Source organism: Nerophis ophidion, linkage group LG24 (assembly GCF_033978795.1).
Source record: "Nerophis ophidion isolate RoL-2023_Sa linkage group LG24, RoL_Noph_v1.0, whole genome shotgun sequence".
Lineage (NCBI taxonomy): Eukaryota > Metazoa > Chordata > Actinopteri > Syngnathiformes > Syngnathidae > Nerophis > Nerophis ophidion.
In genome coordinates this window covers 31,980,057-32,006,513 of record NC_084634.1, presented here as the reverse complement: position 1 = coordinate 32,006,513, position 26,457 = coordinate 31,980,057, and the positions used below count along the sequence as shown (strand labels likewise).

General features: G+C 39.0%; 1 protein-coding gene across 2 annotated transcripts in view; it reads left to right on the top strand.

The window, feature by feature from the left end:
- The window catches only part of LOC133542187 (pleckstrin homology domain-containing family G member 1), a 180,404-nt gene that overhangs the window by 8,440 nt on the left and 145,507 nt on the right, over positions 1 to 26,457 (top strand). The gene's annotated exons all lie outside the window — the stretch shown is intronic.

The following is a 26,457-nucleotide window of genomic DNA, read 5'->3' as shown; positions in this document are numbered from 1 at the left end:
ACTCTCGCTGCTGTGTCTTGGATCCTCTTTGGACTGGACTCTCGCGACTGTGTTGTATCCATTGTGGATTGAACTTTCACAGTATCATGTTAGATCCGCTCGACATCCATTGCTTTCCTCCTCTCTAAGGTTCTCATAGTCATCATTGTCACAGACGTCCCACTGGGTCATTATTGTCACCAATGTCCCACTGGGTGTGAGTTTTCCTTGCCCTTATGTGGGCCTACCGAGGATGTCGTGGTGGTTTGTGCAGCCCTTTGAGACACTAGTGATTTAGGGCTATATAAGTAAACATTGATTGATTATCTGCCTCCGCTTGGGATGGTTTCCTGCTGGCTCCGCTGTGAACGGGATTCTCGCTGCTGTGTCGGATCCGCTTTGGACTGGACTCTCGCGACTGTGTTGGATCCATTATGGATTGAACTTTCACAGTATCATGTTAGACCCGCTCGACATCCATTGCTTTCCTCCTCTCCAAGGTTCTCACAGTCATCATTGTCACCGACGTCCCACTGGGTGTGAGTTTTCCTTGCCCTTATGTGGGCCTACCGAGGATGTCGTAGTGGTTTGTGCAGCCCTTTGAGACACTAGTGATTTAGGGCTAAATAAGTAAACATTGATTGATTGATGCCTTCAGTGACAATCTACAATGTAAATATTTATGAAAACAAAGAAAACACATTGAAATGAGAATTTGTCCAAACTTTTGACCTGTACTGTGTGTATATATGTATATATATATATATATATATATATATATATATATATATATATATATATATATATATATATATATATATACATACATCTGTGTATATGCTATATATGCATATATATATTTATATATATATATATATATATATATATATATATATATATCATATATGTGCGTGTGTGTGTGTGTGTTAGTGTACAATTTATATATACAGACTGAAAAAAGCTCCACAATGAGAGGTACTTTCCCTTTTTATAGGGGTAAAAAGTGTCTCAACCCATTTTAATCTGTACTGTAAGTAGATATATATGTACTGCATATCCTATATGCACCAACATGTATGTTGAGAGATTACGGATGGATTACTTAGTGCAGCAATAGCGCATACTACATATTATTTTAGTATGCGTCACATGTTTCCTTTGACGACTGAAAAGTCCCTCGGCCTCCGCTCGGCTGGACTCCTTTCCTGGAGCGGCATCCTTGTCCTGCATTTTAATCAGGGGCCAAACACAGCTTCCTGCACATATCCGCCACACACACACACACACACACACACACATGCACACGCATACGCACGCACACACACACACGCACACAATAACCTGCCTTCATTTTAGTCTCGCACTTTACTGCAATACTTACATTAAAAAATATATGGACCCTAACTTTTTTAACATTATGTTTGACCACTAGTGTAATGGTTTACATAGCTGCAATGGTGAAGCTCAGGGGTCGGCAACCCAAAATGTTGAAAGAGTCAAATTGGATCAAAAATACAACAAAAAAAAATCTGTCTGGAGCCGCAAAAAATGAAAAGCCATATATAAGTGTTACAATGAAGGCAACACATGACATAAGTGTCTATATTAGCTATATTAGCCTACTATCATAATGACTTTAAAAATATTATATAAGTGTTATAATGAAGGGAACACATGACGTAAGTGTCTATATTGACTATAATAGCCTACTATCAAAATGACTTTAAAAGTCTTATATAAATGTTATAATGAAGACAACACATGATGTAAGTGTCTATATTAGCTATATTAGCCTGCTATCAAAATGACTTTAAAAATATTATATAAGTGTTATAATGAAGGCAACACATGACGTAAGTGTCTATATTAGCTGTATTAGCCTACTGTCAAAATTACTATGTGTCACAGGCTGAATCAAATCTTCGTTGACAGAAATGTTGAAATTTAAAATTCATTCTACACATTTTTACAACATTAGAAACCAAATCAGAGAAATCAGAGGCTATGTATAGATATGTGAGTCCAAATTAAAGGAAAGGTTTGGCTGTCTTCTTTTAATAGATTTATTACAATCATGGCAAGCAAAGTAATGTTTGCTGTGGTCTGGAACAACATGGCATACAAGCAACTATCTGAAATGCAGCCAATATTACATGAGACATGCAAAACTAAATTATATACAAAGACAATATGAGTAAAGGAATTTGAATTATCTCAAATATACCTACAAATGAGGCATAACGATGCAATATGTACATACAGCTAGCTTAAATAGCATGTTAGCATCGATTAGTGTAACGACTTCGGGGCATCGTGATGCGGGTGCGTTCTCTCCAGATGCAGTTCAGGCTTGGACACAGCGTAAAGGTAAGAAATAATGATTTATTCAAACTAAAGAACAGACTATGAACAGCAAACCTGCAGTAGGCACAAAAGGCAAAACAAAGAGCTAGCATGGGAGCTACAAAACACAAAAAGCTTAGCGCGGAAGCTAGCAAGAACGTACTAGGGTATCAAAGTCGTCACTGTTGTCAAACACAAAGTGCATGAAACACAAACTACGAAGCGAGAACAAGAGAACAAAGGAGGGAGGCTTAAATCAGGACAGCAATCAGAAAACAGGTGCGCTTCAAAAGCAAGGGGCAGGTGAAACTAATAAGCAACCATGGTGACAGAACAAACAAGGGAGTGCACAAACAGACTCAAGAATCCTTACAAAATGTGATCCGGGGAGCGGATCATAACAGATTAGTTTGCAATCACGCACTGACCAAATATGCATGATTAACACAGCAACAAGTCAATAACATCAACAAAGCTCACATTTGTGCATTCACGTACAGCATAAAATGTTTGGTGGACAAAATGAGTCAAAGAAGGAGTGGAAGATGTTACATGTAAACAAACTGTGGCATCACAGTCCACACAATGGTGAGTTCAAGAACCGCCAAAATTAGTAGGACAAAATGATGTTCACCAAATGCTCTAATCCAATGGTTGTTAACCTTCTTGGAGGTTCCGAACCCCACCAGTTTCATACGCGCATTCACCGAACCCTTCTTTTGTGAAATTATTATTATTATTATTTGAAATTCAAGACAAAGTTATATGTTTTTTTCCCGATAATCTCCCGGGGCAACTATTCTCCTTTTAGTGGGGCGGCATAGCTATGGTTGGTAGAGTGGCCGTGCTAGCAACTTGAGGGTTGCAGGTTCGATTTCTGCTTCCGCCATCCTAGTCACTGCCGCTGTGTCCTTGGGCAAGACACTTTACCCACCTGCTCCCAGTGCCACCCACACTGGTTTAAATGTAACTTAGATATTGGGTTTCACTATGTAAAGCGCTTTGAGTCACCAGAGAAAAGCGCTATATAAATATAGTTCACTTCACTCCTTTAGCGTCGTCTACAACCTGTCGTCACGTCCGATTTTCCTCCATTCACATCATTTATGTGGCTTTTACACACACATAAGTGCATACTTGGTCAACAGCCATACAGGTCACACTGAGAGTGGCCATATAAAGAACTTTAACACTGTTACAAATATGCACCACACTGTGAACCCACACCAAACAGGAATGGCAAACACATTTGGGGGGGAACATCCCCACCGTAACATAACGTAACAAATACCCAGAATCCCATGCAGCAGTAACTCTTCCGGGACCTACAATATACACCCCCGCCACCACCGAACCCTGTCCACTTCAACCACGCCTGCTCCCCCTCCACCTCAACCCCCACTCCCCCCTCTCCCGTATTCTGAGGTCTCAAGGCTGGCAAGAATGGATGAGTCGGGTGTGTCTTGACTGGCTCCGCCGAACCCCTGAGGCCGACCCCTAGGGTTCGATCGAACCCAGGTTAAGAAACCACTGCTCTAATCAGGGAAGCATACACACAATCATATTAAACAGTGGGCTTTCTAACAATTGGGAAGGATTGTGTCATGTTTGTCCTCAAACCAAAAACATACTAAAACTTTAAGGTTTTACTACTTACGTATAAAATACTTCACGGTCTAGCTCCATGCTATCTTGCCGATTGTATTGTACCATATGTCCCGGCAAGAAATCTGCGTTCAAAAGACTCCGGCTTATTAGTGATTCCCAAAGCCCAAAAAAAGTCTGCGGGCTATAGAGCTTTTTCATTTCGGGCTCCAGTACTCTGGAATGGCCTCCCGGTAACAGTTCGAGATGCCACCTCAGTAGAAGCATTTAAGTCTCACCTTAAAACTCATTTGTATACTCTAGCCTTTAAATAGACTCCCTTTTTAGACCAGTTGATCTGCTGTTTCTTTTCTTTTTCTTCTATGTCCCACTCTCCCTTGTGGAAGGGGTCCGGTCCGATCCGGTGGCCATGTACTGCTTGCCTGTGTATCGGCTGGGGACATCTCTGCGCTGCTTATCCGCCTCCGCTTGGGATGGTTTCCTGCTGGCTCCGCTGTGAACGGGTCTCTCGCTGCTGTGTTGGATCCGCTTTGGACTGGACTCTCGCGACTGTGTTGGATCCATTGTAGATTGAACTTTTACAGTATCATGTTAGACCCGCTCGACATCCATTGCTTTCCTCCTCTCCAAGGTTCTCATAGTCATCATTTTCACCGAGGTCCCACTGGGTCATTATTGTCACCGATGTCCCACTGGGTGTGAGTTTTCCTTGCCCTTATGTGGGCCTACCGAGGATGTCGTAGTGGTTTGTGCAGCCCTTTGAGACACTAGTGATTTAGGGCTATATAAGTAAACATTGATTGATTGATTGATTGATTAAAACAAAAATATTATTTCTCCCCCATCTTTTTCCATTTTCAATCCTTTTTTAAAAAAATGCTCCAGGGAGCTACGAGGGCGGCACTAAACGAGAGCAGCGGCTTGCTGACCCCCAGTGTAGCTGGTGTTCATGATGACATTATCTGACATTATAATTGCTTTACCTGTGCCTGCTTTGTCATTATCATAGTCATCGGATGTTTTCTTCACGTCTCCGAATCTGCACACTTTGAGGCGAAAGAACAACTTTTTTTTCGGTCACCAGGAGTTCTAAATTCCTAAACTTGTCTCTGTAGGCAGATTGTGTAGCCTGGGGTAGTAACATCCGGCAATCTAGAAGCCCCATAACTCTGGAAAGGGAGTGGAAATCAATAAAAGAAAATCCCTGAAGCTTTTCTGGGCACGGAAACCTCATGTGAAGTTTTCGCATGTGCACAGCTTTGGATCACCCTCGCATTGTTTTATGAGGTGTTATTTATCAGCAGCGGTACCTCGGGATAGGAGTTCATTTGGTTCTCGTACCTTGAAAAACATATTTTGCAAAACTGCATTAATCTGTGCTTGCCCTGTTCCTCCCAAAAAATCACTATTTTAACATGTTTTTGATTAATTGATTGAAACTTTTATCAGTATATTGAACAGTACAGTACATATTCCGTACAATTGACCACTAAACCACTAAATGGTAACACTTGAGTAAGTTTTTGAACTTGTTAAAGTTGGGGTCCACGTTAATCAATTCATGTAACATGCGTTTGAAGAAAGCAAAAACTTTTACATAAGAAAAATTGTATAAAAAATACAATGGAATGTGGTTTTACAATTGCATGTAATAATAATGTATAGTATTTACCTTGAACAGCGGACTTCTATGTTATCTCATTCCAACTAATGAGATAGCTTCTCAATATTTTAATGGATTAACATCCGCTGTTGAGAAATTATTTTACTATGGCAGACATTATGGCAGAACATCCCCACCGTAACATAACGTAACAAATACCCAGAATCCCATGCAGCAGTAACTATTCCGGGACCTACAATATACACCCCCGCCACCACCAAACCCTGTCCACTTCAACCACGCCTGCTCCCCCTCCACCTCAACCCCCACTCCCCCATCTCCCGAATTCTGAGGTCTCAAGGCTGACAAGAACCCCTGAGGCCGACTTATCGAACCCTAGGGCTTCATTCGGATTTTATTTATTTATTATAATTTTTCTCATATTTGAAAACAATAATGTTACATCTACACTGGAGCCTTGATTTGCAAATAAAATTGATTGATAAATCGAAACGTTTTACAGAAGAAAAATTGTAAAAAAAAGTATCTATTTTAGTAAAAAAAAAAATGCACAATTTAAAATGACTATGTGTGTATGTGTAGATATATATATATATATATATATATATATATATATATATATATATATATATATATATATGTATATGTATATAAGCCAATATATATATGTGTGTGTGTATATATATGTATATATATATATATATATATATATATATATATATATATATATATATATATATATATATATATATATATATATATATATATATATATATATATATATAAAACAGAATACAATGACGTAGAATCCTTTTCGACTTATATTCAATTGAATAGACTGCAAAGACAAGATACTTAATGTTCGAACTGGAAAACTTTTTTTTTTTTTTTCATTTGGAATTTGATGCCTGCAACATGTTTCAAAAAAGTTGACACAAGTGGCAAAAAAGACTGATGAAGTTGAGGAATGCTCATCAAACACTTATTTGGAACATCCCACAGGTGAACAGGCTAATTGGGAACAGGTGTTTGCCATGATTGAATATAAAAGCAGCTTCCATGAAATGCTCAGTCATTCACAAACAAGGATGGGGCAAGGCACCACTATGTGAACAAATGCGTTAGCACATTGTTTAAGAACAACATTTCCTAACCAGCTATTGCAAGGAATTTAGGGATTTCACCATCTACGGTCCCTGACATCATCAAAAGGTAAAGAGAATCTGGACCAATCACTGCAAGTAAGCCGCAAGGCCGTGACCTTAAATCTCTGAGGCGGTACAGCATCAAAATGCGCCTTATAACCCTGTGCACCTAACGTACGGAATAATTCTGGTTGTGCTTACCGGCCTCAAAGCAATTTTATTTGGTACATGGTGAAAGGATAACCATGACTAGTAGATGGCAGTCACACATAAAAGATACGTCGAGACTGCAATATGATGCCAGTAAACAATAGCAAAACTTTAAATGTTCCATGGACAATAAAGAACATTACAGACGGCGCTCAAAAATCTAACAAAACGTTTAAGTATGACTTTGGTAAGCTATGAAGCCGCACCGCTTGATGGATTGTACTGTGCTTCAATATACGAGTATTATTATTGTGTGTCAATCAATCAATCAATCAATGTTTACTTATATAGCCCTAAATCACTAGTGTCTCAAAGGGCTGCACAAACCACTACGACATCCTCGGTAGGCCCACATAAGGGCAAGGAAAACTCACACCCAGTGGGACATCGGTGACAATGATGACTATGAGAACCTTGGAGAGGAGGAAAGCAATGGATGTCGAGCGGGTCTAACATGATACTATGAAAGTTCAACATGATACTGTGAAAGTTCAATCCATAATGGATCCAACACAGTCGCGAGAGTCCAGTCCAAAGCGGATCCAACACAGCAGCGAGAGTCCCGTTCACAGCGGAGCCAGCAGGAAACCATCCCAAGCGGAGGCGGATCAGCACCGCACAGATGTCCCCAACCGTGTATAAGGTAAGACATATTATCAAGCCTTTTGGTTTGCAATCTTAAGCAAAAGCAACTTTTATTACCTTCTGCTGCCTGCTGATCTGTATTTGGGATCTGCATAAGTCCTGAAAATGTGTGTGCTTCAACCATTGTAGTCCGTCCCGACACTGTAGTTGATAAATTTCTTATTTTTCTCTATTTTCTTGTTATGGGGCATTCATCCTCCGCTGTTGCCATTTATAATTTAAAGTAATGTGAATTTCTTACTTATATCTGTCAGTAAACTCGCTATTAAAGCGCAAAAACATACCGGTGTTGTGAGTTTACATTATTCACCCAAGAAACTTTAGTTATTAGAGAGTTCCAGTTGGACGGTTTTCCACGAGAAACATTTCTGGCGTTGTTGTTGCACTCGTGAGCCACGGATGAGGAGGTACTGCTCCTTTATTGATTGAAGTCTGAATATCATTAAAACAGTTAGCGCCGTCTTTTGACACTTCTTCCACTACCGTCCTTGCACGCTACACGGCTACAACAATGATGACGGGGAGAAGACGCTGTCGAAGGTGAGTCACGTAAATAAGACCGCCCGCAAAAAGTATCCTGAAGCGACTGTCAGAAAGCGGCTGGAAAATTATCTGTAAAACATCATCCATGCAACATTTTGACCAAAGAACCACCATTACATGTTATGTAGACCACAAGGAAGTGTTTTACATTTAGGAAAAAATTATAATAATACGACCCCTTTAATACGCCCTATAATCCGATGTACTTTTTGTATGAAAATAGACCTGACTAGTCCTAGAAAATACAGTATGTTGCTTAGGGTTTTATTTGCTATTATTTGCCTTTTGGATAATGATGAGTTTTTACTCAGTGCTATAGCAATATATAATTAATGTAACACTGTTAAGTCCCCATGAGGAACCTAAATTCTCAGCTGTGTTCCAGGATGGGGATATGGGAATGACAGTTTCTGATGAATTTCTCCAGTGTTAAAAGTATTGAGAAAAATGAATGAAGAGATCAAATGGCCGGAACAAAGAGCTCTATGACGAAAAAGAGACTAGTGAATGTGTGTCTGCAGATGATCCATCTTGCAAATGACAAGCACAGCCAGGGTCTCTAAGGGAGGGGGAAACAGTATATGAATGACCACCCTATTCTTCCAACTTGGGTCATTATTCACGGTCTTGGTCATTCTTTGCATCCACACTTTCTTACACTTTTACATGACCTCATAGTAGTTTTATGTGTGCTGCGCAAGTGGACGCATGCTTTTGACGTCTAATTGCACACACTAAAACGTTTCCAAGAGACCCTTTTCTTTAAGGCTTGCTGTCCAAAAGCAAATATGTGTGTGTGTGTGTGTGTGTGTGTGTGTGTGTGTGTGTGTGTGTGTGTGTGTGTGTGTGTGTGTGTGTGTGTGTGTGTGTGTGTGTGTGCGTGTGTGTGTGTGTGTGTGTGTGTGTGTGTGTGTGTTATGATCCCCCGGCCGGATCATATATCGTTTTTGTTTTTGAGTCCTTTTGTGTATCTCGTTTGTTGTTGGACTCTTCCGATTCTTAGTTTGTGCACTTCTTTGTTAGTTTTTGTCACCATGTTAACTTGATTTTCACCTGCCTTGACGCACACCTGTGTTTATTAATCAGGTTCTGTATTCAAGCCTGCCCTTTCCGTTCACTCGTTCTCTCCTCGTGGTTTGAGTTACATACGGTTTGTGTTTCACAAGTGACAACGCTGTTTTATGTATTTGGACTCGCTAGCTTCCACGCTTAGCCTTATGTGTTTTTGTAGCTCACATGCTAGCTCTTTTTTTTTGCCTTTTCTTTCCAGCACCAGTGTTTCTGTTCTTAGCCTGTTTTTAGTTTAAATAAACATTATTTCTTACCTGTACGCTGTGTCCGAGCCCGATCTGCATCCAGGAAGAGCACCACTCGCATCACGATGCCCGCCAAGCGTCACGTGTGTGTGTTTGTGTGTGTGTGTGTGCGTGTGTGCGTGTGTGTGTGTGTGTGTTATGATCCCCCGGCCGGATCATATATAGTTTTTGTTTTTGAGTCCTTTTGTGTATCTTGTTTGTTGTTGGACTCTTCCGATTCTTAGTTTGTGCACTTCTTTGTTAGTTTTTGTCACCATGTTAACTTAATTTTCACCTGCCTTGACGCACACCTGTGTTTATTAATCAGGTTCTCTATTCAAGCCTGCCCTTTCCGTTCACTCGTTCTCTCCTCGTGGTTTGAGTTACATACAGTTTGTGTTTCACAAGTGACGACTCTGTTTTATATATTTGGACTCGCTAGCTTCCACGCTTAGCCTTATGTGTTTTTGTAGCTCACATGCTAGCTCTTTTTTTTTGCCTTTTCTTTCCAGCACCAGTGTTTCTGTTCTTAGCCTGTTTTTAGTTTAAATAAACATTATTTCTTACCTGTACGCTGTGTCCGAGCCCGATCTGCATCCAGGAAGAGCACTACTCGCATCACGATGCCCGCCAAGCGTCACATGTGTGTGTGTGTGTGTGCATCCGTTCTTGTATTTCCACCCTTCTTGAGACATCAACAAGGAAAATTACCGTCCATATGAGGATAATAAATACATATTTAAAGTTTTACCTAAATGTGTCATGGATGAATTAAATCAATAAATAGATCATGAAATAATGAAATCAATCATTAACTAGATAAGGCAATTCCTGAAGGAATTGCGTTTGAATGCTCCAATGGTGAAGTTGAACTGAAATGGTGACAGAATGCAGTATGAATGTTGGAATGGTTTGAATGTTGAAGAGTTTGAATTTCCAGGAAAATCGGAATTTGGTTTGAAATTTGGGAAAGTGTTAGTTTAAATGTCCAGGATAAGAGAAATGGGTCAATGTTGGAATGGTTTGAAAAGGCGGAAAAATGTGGGAATTGTGCCACTTGGAAACATGTCCTGTGCACTTCAATGGAAACTTTCTGGAATATGGTGAAAAGCGTAATTCTTTTGAAAATGTTAAAAAAATGTGAATGTTCTGAATGAGTTGGTGTTGGAATTTTTCAAATTGGTCAAGAAATGTTGAATTAGTAACATGTGTAATAGAGAAATGGTATTACGGAATTTCAGGAAAACCGGAAATGTTTCTAGTTCAAAAACAACTTTGTTATTTTTCCTGATTAAGAGGAATGTTGAAAAGTTGAAGTTGGTTGAAAAATGTGAAAGGAGTAGTCTACAGAAAAAAGGGTGGGTAAAGGCTTTGGAAAAAAGGGGATTTCTGGGAATTCCTATAATTTTTTGAACTTGGAAATGAGTGGAATGCGTTGAAGGTGGAATGGTTTGAATCGGTTGAAAAATGTGGAAATGGTGGAAATTGGAAAAATGACCAATTCATTCTGAATGGGAAAAGCTTGAAATTCTGGGAAATCTGGAAATTTTGTGAAGTTGTCAAGGGAAAGCCCATGGTTCCCAAATAGGCTGAAGAGTTTGAAGTTTGAACAGTTTGAATCGGGTGAAACATTTGGAGAAGAAAAATTATAAATAGACTTATTTTGGTGCAGAAAACCAAAGGTGTGAATGCTTTGGAGAATTCACACCGAGTTTACTGACAGATATAAGTAAGAACTTTACACTACTTTAGATTACAAATGGCAACAGTGGAGGATAAATTTCCCATAAGAAGATAGAGAAAAGAAGAAGCTTATCGACTACGGCGTTGCAGGGACTACAAAGGTGGACACGCACATTTTCAGGACTTATGCAGATCCCTAATACAGATCAGCAGGTACCAGAAGGTAAGAAAAGTTGCCTTTGCATAATATTGTGAAACAAAACGCCAGAAAATATGTCTTACCTTATACACACACCACATTAATACTCGTATGTTGTAGCACAGTACAATCCATCAACCGGTGTGGTTTCATAGCTTACCAAAGTCATACTACAGGCCGTTTAGAATGTTCTATATTTTCAAAGAAACTGTTGAGGGGGCGTGGCCTGCGGGCCTGCCATGGAACGGGGTGTGCAAGGACCGGCCTCGAAGATAGCGACAAGTGAGTAGATGGCCCAGGTGGGCTTTGTTATCTAATCGCCTATATTAGCTGCAGCCGGACGAGACACGGAGTTGGGAGTTGGGAGCTGGAGAGAGAGCGAGAGACACACACCTAAAACGGACTGCTGAAAAGCAATCCAGACCATTGTGGTAAAATAAAAAGACTGTATTCAAACTGTCTACCGGGCTCACGGAAGATCTTTTGGAGATCCTTCACGGCAAAGAGACGTTTACAAGAACATATACAATTTTGGTGTTGTTTACTTGAGTCGTATTTCAGTCTTCACGTATCTCTTATGTGTGACTGCCATCCTATTGCAGTCTACACGTATCTCTTATGTGTGACTGCCATCTACTGGTCACAGTTATCATTACACCATGTACCAAATAAAAATTGCTTCGAGGTCGGTAAGTACAACCATACATTAGGCGCACCGGGGTATAAGACGCACTGTCGAGTTTTGAGAAAATTAAAGGATTTTAAGTGCTCCTTATATTTCGAAAAATGTGGTACATTCTGCAAAAAAACTCGTCAAATGACAGCACTCAAATGTTTTTAAGAATGTGCTGCAAATAACTAAGTCCTTCACAAAAAAATGTTAACCCGGGTAAATAAATAGCCCAAATGATGATAAAGAGAGGACCTAAAATAGAACCTTGGAGAACACCACTAGTAGTAACGAAAGAAGTCTAACAACTACTGACTGCATCCGAAGTAAACAAGCTACAGCAAAAAAATAAATACCAAAAAGGAGAGGAATTAAAGTCCTGAGTTTGGGACTCTATGTTTGCTAGCAATTCAATGCAAGGCTCATCTGTCATTATCTGTTACCCGGATCATGTTTTGTTTAGTTATAGACTACCTTAGGTCCGTTTCAGCACCCCTGGGTTTGTGTTCTTTGTTGCCATGGGTGCTGATTATTTTCACCTGCCTCTGATTAGTGTTCGGGACGCTCACACCAGTCAGAGAGCTTGTTTATTCCTGCTTTTCGCCACACTCAGTCTGGCCGTCTTGTTTGCGCTACAAGTTACGTGGGTATACTATTGGATTCCTCGTTCAATGCTAAGTCTTTTTGTTAGCTAGTTCCTTAGTTTCCCGTGCAATCGGCACGCTTTTGTCGTGTTGGTTGGCATGTTCGTGTATTTTTGGATTTTGACTGATTTATGGTCAATAAATCTTTGTCTTACTTGTACATTGCCTCTGGAGTTCTGTCTGCATCCTGGGAAAACAATCCGCGCAATAAAACACGGCCCAGACGTGACATCTGGTAATTAATTTATAGTGTTTCGAGAAGAACTCTCATTTATTTCGGAATTTGTTGCAAAAATGTGTATCTCACAAGTTTCGAACGGAACTCGGAGGCCGGTTTGGTGTCGTTCTGAAGCCGGGTTTGGCCCTTGGGCGCCTGTTTGATAGGTGGTAAATCTAAAGTTGAAAGATATTCAAGTCCCGACAAAGACAACCGACACTTACCTTGCTTCCCAAGGCTTGAACCAAATTCCATCTCTGGTTTTGTCAGACCTCAACAACGAACTAACTCACTAACTGACCTGGAAAATACTGTCGCCCCCCCCCCCCACAACCCTGGCAGCTTTTAAAAGACCTTAGTATTGTCCAATATGTTCTTTTGCGTTGAGGTATGAACAAAAGTGCGTCCGAGGTCGCCTTGCATCAGCATGCTCAGGGCATTAGATAAACCAGATGACCGCTTCTGTCGTCAGCCGGTCCCGCTTGACTGATCTGGGACGGTCGCCGCCACCGAGTGTGTTTATCAAAGTTCAGGGTGCTCATTACGCACAGAGGGTGCCGGGGGTGGGGGGTTTGAGCTTCGTGGGTCAACGGACCCTCAGGCCATTAAAGACAGAGGTCATGCTTTTTAGGCTCCAGTCTCAATGTGTGTGAGGATGGTCGGTGGGGGTCTTGATTATTGTATTGGTATGAACCTCGAGGGGGAGATCAGACAGGGGGGGTCAGTCCCATGCTGCTGGGACCGGTCTCTGTCTTAGCGTCTATCTCGGTCAACACGTTGGCAAGGCACTATTGTTCATTTTAAGCCTCTTTTCTTTAGAGATTGTGCTGCTGTTGCTTAGCATTTTGCTGGTTAATGCCGCCCCAATTTCAGCATCAAATAAAACATTTAACTAGACGGCTAGAGGCGTTGCCAGCAGAGCACCTAGAGTTGTGTGACTTAGGGTTTCCAACCGCCCCTCGAAAAAACGGTAATGTCCCGGATATAGAGTCTTGCACTTTTTTAACATTGATGATAGTAACATAACATTTTATGATAGTGACAATGCACTTTATGCCAGTGAGACTCCTCTTAATATTGTGTCACTATACTTTAGAATAGTGACACTACTCTTTATGATAGTGACACTACTCTTTATGAGAGTGACACTTCACTTTATAATAGTGATACTGCACTTTATGAGAGTGACACTTCACTTTATGATAGTGACACTGCACTTTATGATAGTGACACTATTCTTTATGATAGTGACACTACTCTTTATGGTAGTGACACTACTCTTTATGATAGTGACACTACTCTTTATGAGAGTGACACTTCACTTTATGATAGTGACACTACTCTTTATGATATTGACACTACTGTTTATGATAGTGACACTACACTTTATGATAGTGACACTACTCTTTATGATAGTGACACTACTCTTTATGATAGTGACACTACTCTTTATGAGAGTGACACTTCACTTTATGATGGTGACACTGCACTTTATGATAGTGACACCACTCTTTATGATAGTGACACTACACTTTATGATAGTGACACTATAATTCATGATAGTGACACTATAATTCATGATAGTGACACTACTCTTTATGATAGTGACACTACCGTTTATGCTAGTGACACTACACTTTATGATAGTGACACTGCACTTTATGCTAGTGAGACTCCTCTTAATATAGTGACACTATACTTTACGATAGTGACACTACTCTTTATGATAGTGACACTGCACTTTATGCTAGTGAGACTCCTCTTAATATAGTAACACTATACTTTACGATAGTGACACTACTCTTTATGATAGTGACACTTCACTTTATGATAGTGACACCACTCTTTATGATAGTGACACTACACTTTATGATAGTGACACTATAATTCATGATAGTGACACTATAATTCATGATAGTGACACTATTTATGATAGTGACACTACCGTTTATGCTAGTGACACTACACTTTATGATAGTGACACTGCACTTTATGCTAGTGAGACTCCTCTTAATATAGTGACACTATACTTTACGATAGTGACACTACTCTTCATGATAGTGACACTGCACTTTATGCTAGTGAGACTCCTCTTAATATAGTAACACTATACTTTACGATAGTGACACTACTCTTTATGATAGTGACACTGCACTTTAAGATATTGACACTACTGTTTATGATAGTGACACTACACTTTATGATAGTGACACTACATTTTATGACAGTGACATTACTCTTTATGATAGTGACACTACACTTTATGATAATGGCATTACACTTTATGATAGTGACACTACATTTTATGATAGTGACACTGCACTTTATGATAGTGACACTACTGGTTATGCTAGTGACGCTACACTTTATGATAGTGACACTGCAATTTATGCTAGTTACACTCCTTTTAATATAGTGACACTATACTTTACGATAGTGACACTACTCTTTAAGATAGTGACACTCCTATTTATTATTGTGACACTGCACTTTATGATAGTGACACTACACTTTATGATAGTGACACTATAATTCATGATAGTGACACTACTCTTTATGATAGTGACACTACTGTTTATGCTAGGGACACTGCACTTTATGATAGTGAAACTGCACTTTATGATAGTGACACTTCTGTTTGTGATAGTAACACTACACTTTATGATAGTGACACTATCATTCATGATAGTGACACTACTCTTTATGAGAGTGACACTTCACTTTTATAATAGTGATACTGCACTTTATGATAGTGACACTACTCTTTATGATAGTGACACTACACTTTATGATAGTGACACTATAATTCATGATAGTGACACTACTCTTTATGATAGTGAGACTACTGTTAATGCTAGTGACACTACACTTTATGATAGTGACACTGCACTTTATGATAGTGACACTTCTGTTTGTGATAGTGACACTACACTTTATGATAGTGACACTATCATTCATGATAGTGACACTACTCTTTATGAGAGTGACACTTCACTTTATAATAGTGATACTGCACTTTATGATAGTGACACTACTCTTTATGATAGTGACACTACACTTTATGATAGTGACACTATAATTCATGATAGTGACACTACTCTTTATGATAGTGACACTACTGTTTATGCTAGTGACACTACACTTTATGATAGTGACACTGCACTTTATGATAGTGACACTTCTGTTTGTGATAGTGACACTACACTTTATGATAGTGACACTATCATTAATGATAGTGACCCTCCTCTTTATGAGCGTGACACTACTGTTTATGCTAGTGACACTACACTTCATAACAGTGACACTGTATTTCATGACAATAACATTACAATTTATGAAAATGACATTACACCTAATGACAGTGACACTACACTTTATGATTATGACAATACACTTTATGATAGTGACACTACACTTCATGACAGTGACACTATAGTTCATGATAGTGACGCTACATCTTATGGTTGTGAATTTACACTTTGTGATAGTGACACTACTGTTTATGCTAGTGACACTACACTTTATAACAGTGACACTGTATTTCATGATAATAACATTACAATTTATGAAAATGACATTACACCTAATGACAGTGACACTACACTTTATGATTATGACAATACACTTTATGATAGTGACACTACACTTCATGACAGTGACACTATAGTTCATGATAGTGACGCTTAATCTTATGGATGTGAATTTACACTTTGTGATAGTGAGACTCCTTTTTATGATAGTGACAATACACTTAATGATAGTGACACTACACTTTATGATAGTGACACTACACTTCATGACAGTGACACTATAGTTCATGATAGTGACGCTACATCTTATGGTTGTGAATTTACACTTTGTGATAGTGAAACTACTTTTTATGATAGTGACACTACACTTAAGGATAGTGACACTGCACTTTATGATAGTGACACTACTGCTTATGCTAGTGACACTACACTTTATGATATTGACACTACACTTTATGATAGTGACACTACTGTTTATGCTAGTGACACTACACTTTATAACAGTGACACTGTATTTCATGATAATAACATTACAATTTATGAAAATGACATTACACCTAATGACAGTGACACTACACTTTATGATTATGACAATACACTTTATGATAGTGACACTACACTTCATGACAGTGACACTATAGTTCATGATAGTGACGCTACATCTTATGGTTGTAAATTTACACTTTGTGATAGTGAGACTCCTTTTTATGATTGTGACAATACACTTAATGATAGTGACACTACACTTTATGATAGTGACACTACACTTCACGACAGTGACACTATAGTTCATGATAGTGACGCTACATCTTATGGTTGTGAATTTACACTTTGTGATAGTGAAACTACTTTTTATGATAGTGACACTACACTTAAGAATAGTGACACTGCACTTTATGATAGTGACACTACTGCTTATGCTAGTGACACTACACTTTATGATATTGACACTACACTTTATGATAGTGACACTCCTGTTTGTGATAGTGACACTACACTTTATGATAGTGACACTATCATTCATGATAGTGATACTCCTCTTTATGAGAGTGACACTACTGTTTATGCTAGTGACACTACACTTTATAACAGTGACATTGTATTTCATGATAATAACATTACAATTTATGAAAATGACATTACACCTAATGACAGTGACACTACACTTTGTGATTATGACAATACACTTTATGATAGTGACACTAGAGTTCATGATAGTGACGCTACATCTTATGGTTGTGAATTTACACTTTGTGATAGTGAGACTCCTTTTTATGAGAGTGACACTACTGTTTATGCTAGTGACACTACACTTTATAACAGTGACACTGTATTTCATGATAATAACATTACAATTTATGAAAATGACATTACACCTAATGACAGTGACACTACACTTTATGATTATGACAATACACTTTATGATAGTGACACTACACTTCACGACAGTGACACTATAGTTCATGATAGTGACGCTACATCTTATGGTTGTGAATTTACACTTTGTGATAGTGAAACTACTTTTTATGATAGTGACACTACACTTAATGATAGTGACACTGCACTTTATGATAGTAACACTACTGCTTATGCTAGTGACACTACACTTTATGATATTGACACTACACTTTATGATAGTGACACTCCTGTTTGTGATAGTGACACTACACTTTATGATAGTGACACTATCATTCATGATAGTGACACTCCTCTTTATGAGAGTGACACTACTGTTTATGCTAGTGACACTACACTTTATAACAGTGACACTGTATTTCATGATAATAACATTACAATTTATGAAAATGACATTACACCTAATGACAGTGACACTACACTTTATGATTATGACAATACACTTTATGATAGTGACACTACACTTCATGACAGTGACACTATAGTTCATGATAGTGACGCTACATCTTATGGTTGTAAATTTACACTTTGTGATAGTGAGACTCCTTTTTATGATTGTGACAATACACTTAATGATAGTGACACTACACTTTATGATAGTGACACTACACTTCACGACAGTGACACTATAGTTCATGATAGTGACGCTACATCTTATGGTTGTGAATTTACACTTTGTGATAGTGAAACTACTTTTTATGATAGTGACACTACACTTAAGAATAGTGACACTGCACTTTATGATAGTGACACTACTGCTTATGCTAGTGACACTACACTTTATGATATTGACACTACACTTTATGATAGTGACACTCCTGTTTGTGATAGTGACACTACACTTTATGATAGTGACACTATCATTCATGATAGTGATACTCCTCTTTATGAGAGTGACACTACTGTTTATGCTAGTGACACTACACTTTATAACAGTGACATTGTATTTCATGATAATAACATTACAATTTATGAAAATGACATTACACCTAATGACAGTGACACTACACTTTGTGATTATGACAATACACTTTATGATAGTGACACTAGAGTTCATGATAGTGACGCTACATCTTATGGTTGTGAATTTACACTTTGTGATAGTGAGACTCCTTTTTATGAGAGTGACACTACTGTTTATGCTAGTGACACTACACTTTATAACAGTGACACTGTATTTCATGATAATAACATTACAATTTATGAAAATGACATTACACCTAATGACAGTGACACTACACTTTATGATTATGACAATACACTTTATGATAGTGACACTACACTTCACGACAGTGACACTATAGTTCATGATAGTGACGCTACATCTTATGGTTGTGAATTTACACTTTGTGATAGTGAAACTACTTTTTATGATAGTGACACTACACTTAATGATAGTGACACTGCACTTTATGATAGTAACACTACTGCTTATGCTAGTGACACTACACTTTATGATATTGACACTACACTTTATGATAGTGACACTCCTGTTTGTGATAGTGACACTACACTTTATGATAGTGACACTATCATTCATGATAGTGACACTCCTCTTTATGAGAGTGACACTACTGTTTATGCTAGTGACACTACACTTTATAACAGTGACACTGTATTTCATGATAATAACATTACAATTTATGAAAATGACATTACACCTAATGACAGTGACACTACACTTTATGATTATGACAATACACTTTATGATAGTGACACTACACTTCATGACAGTGACACTATAGTTCATGATAGTGACGCTACATCTTATGGTTGTAAATTTACACTTTGTGATAGTGAGACTCCTTTTTATGATAGTGACAATACACTTAATGATAGTGACACTACACTTTATGATAGTGACACTACACTTCACGACAGTGACACTATAGTTCATGATAGTGACGCTACATCTTATGGTTGTGAATTTACACTTTGTGATAGTGAAACTACTTTTTATGATAGTGACACTACACTTTATAACAGTGACACTGTATTTCATGATAATAACATTACAATTTATGAAAATGACATTACACCTAATGACAGTGACACTACACTTTATGATTATGACAATACACTTTATGATAGTGACACTACACTTCACGACAGTGACACTATAGTTCATGATAGTGACGCTACATCTTATGGTTGTGAATTTACACTTTGTGATAGTGAAACTACTTTTTATGATAGTGACACTACACTTAATGATAGTGACACTGCACTTTATGATAGTAACACTACTGCTTATGCTAGTGACACTACACTTTATGATATTGACACTACACTTTATGATAGTGACACTCCTGTTTGTGATAGTGACACTACACTTTATGATAGTGACACTATCATTCATGATAGTGACACTCCTCTTTATGAGAGTGACACTACTGTTTATGCTAGTGACACTACACTTTATAACAGTGACACTGTATTTCATGATAATAACATTACAATTTATGAAAATGACATTACACCTAATGACAGTGACACTACACTTTATGATTATGACAATACACTTTATGATAGTGACACTACACTTCATGACAGTGACACTATAGTTCATGATAGTGACGCTACATCTTATGGTTGTAAATTTACACTTTGTGATAGTGAGACTCCTTTTTATGATAGTGACAATACACTTAATGATAGTGACACTACACTTTATGATAGTGACACTACACTTCACGACAGTGACACTATAGTTCATGATAGTGACGCTACATCTTATGGTTGTGAATTTACACTTTGTGATAGTGAAACTACTTTTTATGATAGTGACACTACACTTTATAACAGTGACACTGTATTTCATGATAATAACATTACAATTTATGAAAATGACATTACACCTAATGACAGTGACACTACACTTTATGATTATGACAATACACTTTATGATAGTGACACTACACTTCACGACAGTGACACTATAGTTCATGATAGTGACGCTACATCTTATGGTTGTGAATTTACACTTTGTGATAGTGAAACTACTTTTTATGATAGTGACACTACACTTAATGATAGTGACACTGCACTTTATGATAGTAACACTACTGCTTATGCTAGTGACACTACACTTTATGATATTGACACTACACTTTATGATAGTGACACTCCTGTTTGTGATAGTGACACTACACTTTATGATAGTGACACTATCATTCATGATAGTGACACTCCTCTTTATGAGAGTGACACTACTGTTTATGCTAGTGACACTACACTTTATAACAGTGACACTGTATTTCATGATAATAACATTACAATTTATGAAAATGACATTACACCTAATGACAGTGACACTACACTTTATGATTATGACAATACACTTTATGATAGTGACACTACACTTCATGACAGTGACACTATAGTTCATGATAGTGACGCTACATCTTATGGTTGTAAATTTACACTTTGTGATAGTGAGACTCCTTTTTATGATAGTGACAATACACTTAATGATAGTGACACTACACTTTATGATAGTGACACTACACTTCACGACAGTGACACTATAGTTCATGATAGTGACGCTACATCTTATGGTTGTGAATTTACACTTTGTGATAGTGAAACTACTTTTTATGATAGTGACACTACACTTTATAACAGTGACACTGTATTTCATGATAATAACATTACAATTTATGAAAATGACATTACACCTAATGACAGTGACACTACACTTTATGATTATGACAATACACTTTATGATAGTGACACTACACTTCACGACAGTGACACTATAGTTCATGATAGTGACGCTACATCTTATGGTTGTGAATTTACACTTTGTGATAGTGAAACTACTTTTTATGATAGTGACACTACACTTAATGATAGTGACACTGCACTTTATGATAGTGACACTACTGCTTATGCTAGTGACACTACACTTTATTATATTGACACTACACTTTATGATAGTGACACTCCTGTTTGTGATAGTGACACTACACTTTATGATAGTGACACTATCATTCATGATAGTGACACTCCTCTTTATGAGCGTGACACTACTGTTTATGCTAGTGACACTACACTTTATAACAGTGACACTGTATTTCATGACAATAACATTACAATTTATGAAAATGACATTACACCTAATGACAGTGACACTACACTTTATGATTATGACAATACACTTTATGATAGTGACACTACACTTCATGACAGTGACACTATAGTTCATGATAGTGACGCTACATCTTATGGTTGTGAATTTACACTTTGTGATAGTGAGACTCCTTTTTATGATAGTGACACTACACTTAATGATAGTGACACTACACTTTATGATAGCGACACTACACTTTATGATAGCGACACTACACTTCACGACAGTGACACTATAGTTCATGATAGTGACGCTACATCTTATGGTTGTGAATTTACACTTTGTGATAGTGAAACTAATTTATTATGATAGTGACACTACACTTAATGATAGTGACACTGCACTTTATGATAGTGACACTACTGCTTATGCTAGTGACACTACACTTTATGATATTGACACTATATTTCAGCCGGTTTAGTTTACTATTTCCCACGGAGTTTCCTGTTGAAAACGTTGCGGAATGATGACGTGTATGATGACGCGTGTTTGTGATGTTATTGGTTGCAGGGGACATATTAGCCAGCACCACTTGCGGCTAAAAGTCGTTTCTTTTAATCGCGCAATTACACAGTATTTTTGACATTTGTGTTGCTGAATCTTTTGCAATTTGTTCAATTAATAATGGAGAAGTCAAAGTAGAAAGCTGGAGTTGGGAAGCTTTAGCCTTTAGCCACACAAAAACACAGTGTTTTCTTGTTCAAAATTCCCGGAGGTGAAGCTTTACTATGGATCAGAGAGGTCAAGCAAACATGGTTCCCGACTACTTGTCAACCGGGAGGTTTCGGTGAGAAAATTGGGGTAAAAAGTCGCCTCTTACCGGAGATCAGCCGTCCATGCAGCTGCCGTGACTTCCCTCAGACACTGGCGTCAACACACCCATGGACACACCCGTCCGACTATCGGGTACTATTAAACTCACTAAAACACTAGCAACACAATAGAAAGATAAGAGATTTCCCAGAATTATCCTAGTAAATGTGTCTAAAAACATCTGAATCGCTTCCAATGCAATCGCCTTTTTTTTAATTTTTTTTTATTTTTTTATTTTTTTTCTAGTCTTTCACTATCAATCCCCTCATCCACGAATCTTTAATTCTTGCTCAAATTAATGGTGAAATTATTGCTTTCTCGGTCCGAATAGCTCTTGATGCTGGAGGCTCACATTATAAACAATGTGAGGATGTGAAGAGCCCTCACACCAGTGACGTCATCGTCTGCTACTTCCGGTAAAGGCAAAGCTTTTTTATTAGCGACCAAAAGTTGTGAGCTTTATCGTGCATGTTCTCTACTAAATCCAATCAGCAAAAATATGGCAATATCGCAAAATGATCAAGTATGACACATAGAATGGACCTGCTATCCCCGTTTAAATAAGAACATCTCATTTCAGTAGGCCTTTAAAGAGGAACATTATCACAATTTCAAAAGGGTTAAAAACAATAAAAATCAGTTCCCGTGCCTTGTTGTATTTTTTGAAATGTTTTTCAAAATGTTACCAGTCCCCGAATAGCCCTAAAAAAAGCTTTAAAGTGCTTGATTTTCGCTATTTGCGATGTGACTGTCCATTTCCCTGTGACCTAATACAGTGCTGCCAATGTAAACAAATACCACAGCAAGATATAGCGACATTAGCTCGGATTCAGACTCGGATTTCAGCGGTTTAAGCGATTCAACAGATTTCGCATGTATTGAAACGGATGGTTGGAGTATGAAAGTATTGAAGAAGAAACTGAAGCTATTGAGCGAATAGCTATTGTCGCTATTCATAGTCATAGCATGGCCGAATAGGTGCGTTAGCATCGCCGGTAAAAAGTGTTTTTTTCGCATTAAATGTGGGTGGAAGGAAACGTAATATATTTGCAAATGCATCTGCAGGTTATCCATACATCTCTGTGCCATGGCTTCTTTAGCACCGCCGGTAAATAGCATGTAAGCATCGATTAGCTGGCAGTCACGCCTCGACCAAATATGTCTTGTTAGCACATAAATCAACATCAACAAAACTCACCTTTGTGATTTCGTTGACTTTATAGTTGCAAATGCATCTGCAGGTTATCCATATATCTCTGTCTCATGTCTGCCTTAGCATCCCCCCGTAAATAGCTTGTTAGCATCGATTAGCATAGCATGTTGGGATCGATTAGCTGGCAGTCACGCCGCGACCAAATATGTCTGATTAGCACATAAGTCAACATCAACAAAACTCACCTTTGTGATTTAGTTGAATTTATCGTTGCAAATGCATCTGCGGGTTATCCAAACATTTCTGTGCCATGTCTGTCATCGCCGGTAAAATGTGGAGACACTCCGGCACATTCAATGGGGGTCTGGCGGCAGACACTTTCGCATCTTTGGGCCAGTGGTGCAACTTGAATCCCTCCCTGTTAATCAATCAATCAATCAATGTTTATTTATACAGCCCCAAATCACAAATGTCTCAAAGGACTGCACAAATCATTACGACTACAACATCCTCGGAAGAACCCACAAAAGGGCAAGGAAAACTCACACCCAGTGGGCAGGGAGAATTCACATCCAGTGGGACGCCAGTGACAATGCTGACTATGAGAAACCTTGGAGAGGACCTCAGATGTGGGCAACCCCCCCCCCCCTCCCTCTAGGGGACCGAAAGCAATGGATGTCGAGCGGGTCTAACATGATACTGTGAAAGTTCAATCCATAGTGGCTCCAACACAGCCGCGAGAGTTCAGTTCAAAGCGGATCCAAGACAGCAGCGAGAGTCCCGTCCACAGGAGACCATCTCAAGCGGAGGCGGATCAGCATCGTAGAGATGTCCCCAACCGACACAGGCGAGCGGTCCATCCTGGGTCCCGAATGTTATTATCAATCAATCAATCAATGATTATTTATATAGCCCTTAATCACTAGTGTCTCAAAGGGCTGCACAAACCACAACACAAACCAACACGACATCCTCGGTAGAGCCCACATGAGACCTTCTGGAAGAAATTTCTGTGGTCGGATGAAACAAAAATTTAGCGTAGAGATGTCCCCAATCGATACAGGCGAGCGGTCCATCCTGGGTCCCGACGAGCGGTCCATCCTGGGTCTCGACTCTGGACAGCCAGTACTTCATCCATGGTTATCGGACCGGACGCCCTCCACAAGGGAGGGGAGGACATAGGAGAAAGAAAAGAAGCGGCAGATCAACTGGTCTAAAAAGGAGGCCTATTTAAAGGCTAGAGTATACAGATGAGTTTTAAGGTGAGACTTAAGTGCTTCTACTGAGGTAGCATCTCGAACTGTTACCGGGAGGGCATTCCAGAGTACTGGAGCCCGAACGGAAAACGCTCTGTAGCCCGCAGACTTTTTTTGGGCTCTAGGAATCACTAATAAGCCGGAGTCTTTTGAACGCAGATTTCTTGCCGGGATATATGGTACAATATACACCCTCCGACAACAGTGTTGTTACACCCTCAGACAACACACCGACGAGGCATGATGTCTCCAAGGTTCCAAAAAATAGTCGAAAAAACGGAAAATAACAGAGCTGAGACCCAATGTTTGCAATGTGTTGAAAATGAAAATGGCGGCTGTGTTACCTCGGCGACGTCACGTTCTGACGTCATCACCACATGAGCGATAAACAGAAAGGCGTTTCTAAAAAGGAGGTCTATTTAAAGGCAAGAGTATACGGATGAGTTTTAAGGTGAGACTTAAATGCTTCTACTGAGGTAGCATCTCGAACTGTTACCGGGAGGGCATTCCAGAGTACTGGAGCCCGAACGGAAAACGCTCTATAGCCCGCAGACTTTTTTTGGGCTCTAGGAATCACTAATAAGCCGGAGTTTTTTGAACGCAGATTTCTTGCCGGGATATATGGTACAATATACACCCTCCGACAACACACCGACGAGGCATGATGTCTCCAATAGTCGAAATAGTCGAAAAAACAGAAAATAACGGAGCTGAGACCCAATGTTTGCAATGTGTTGAAAATGAAAATGGCGGCTGTGTTACCTCGGCGACATCACGTTCTGACGTCATCACCACATGAGCGATAAACAGAAAGGCGTTTAATTCGCCAAAATTCACCCATTTAGAGTTCGGAAATCGGTTAAAAAAATACATGGTCTTTTTTCTGCACCATCAAGGTATATATTGACGCTTACATAGGTCTGGTGATAATGTTCCCCTTTAAGTGTATTATCTTTGCAGTCTATTCAATTGAACATAGGGATTTGCAAATCATTGTACTAACATTTTTTTTACGATTTACACAACGTGCCAACTTCAATGGTTTTGGGCTTTGCAAGCTTGTCGTTGATGTAGGTCAACCCCCCCCCCACTCCTCTTGATATTCACGTACAAGATGCACCGGGCCTCACGCATAGTCGCGCTTCTTTTTCTTCCAGTTCTTTGTGCTGGGTGAGATCTCTCTGATGTCGCGCACCACCCCGAGCTCCTTTGTCCGCGCTTTACTCGCTGATCAACCGCACAGCCGCCATGTAACGAGTGTGATCCCCTACAATGCGTGATGGTTCCACTTTGAATCTACATTGAGCGAGGAAATATAGAGAAAAGACATGCAAGCAAGGGAGACCGGGGGAGGA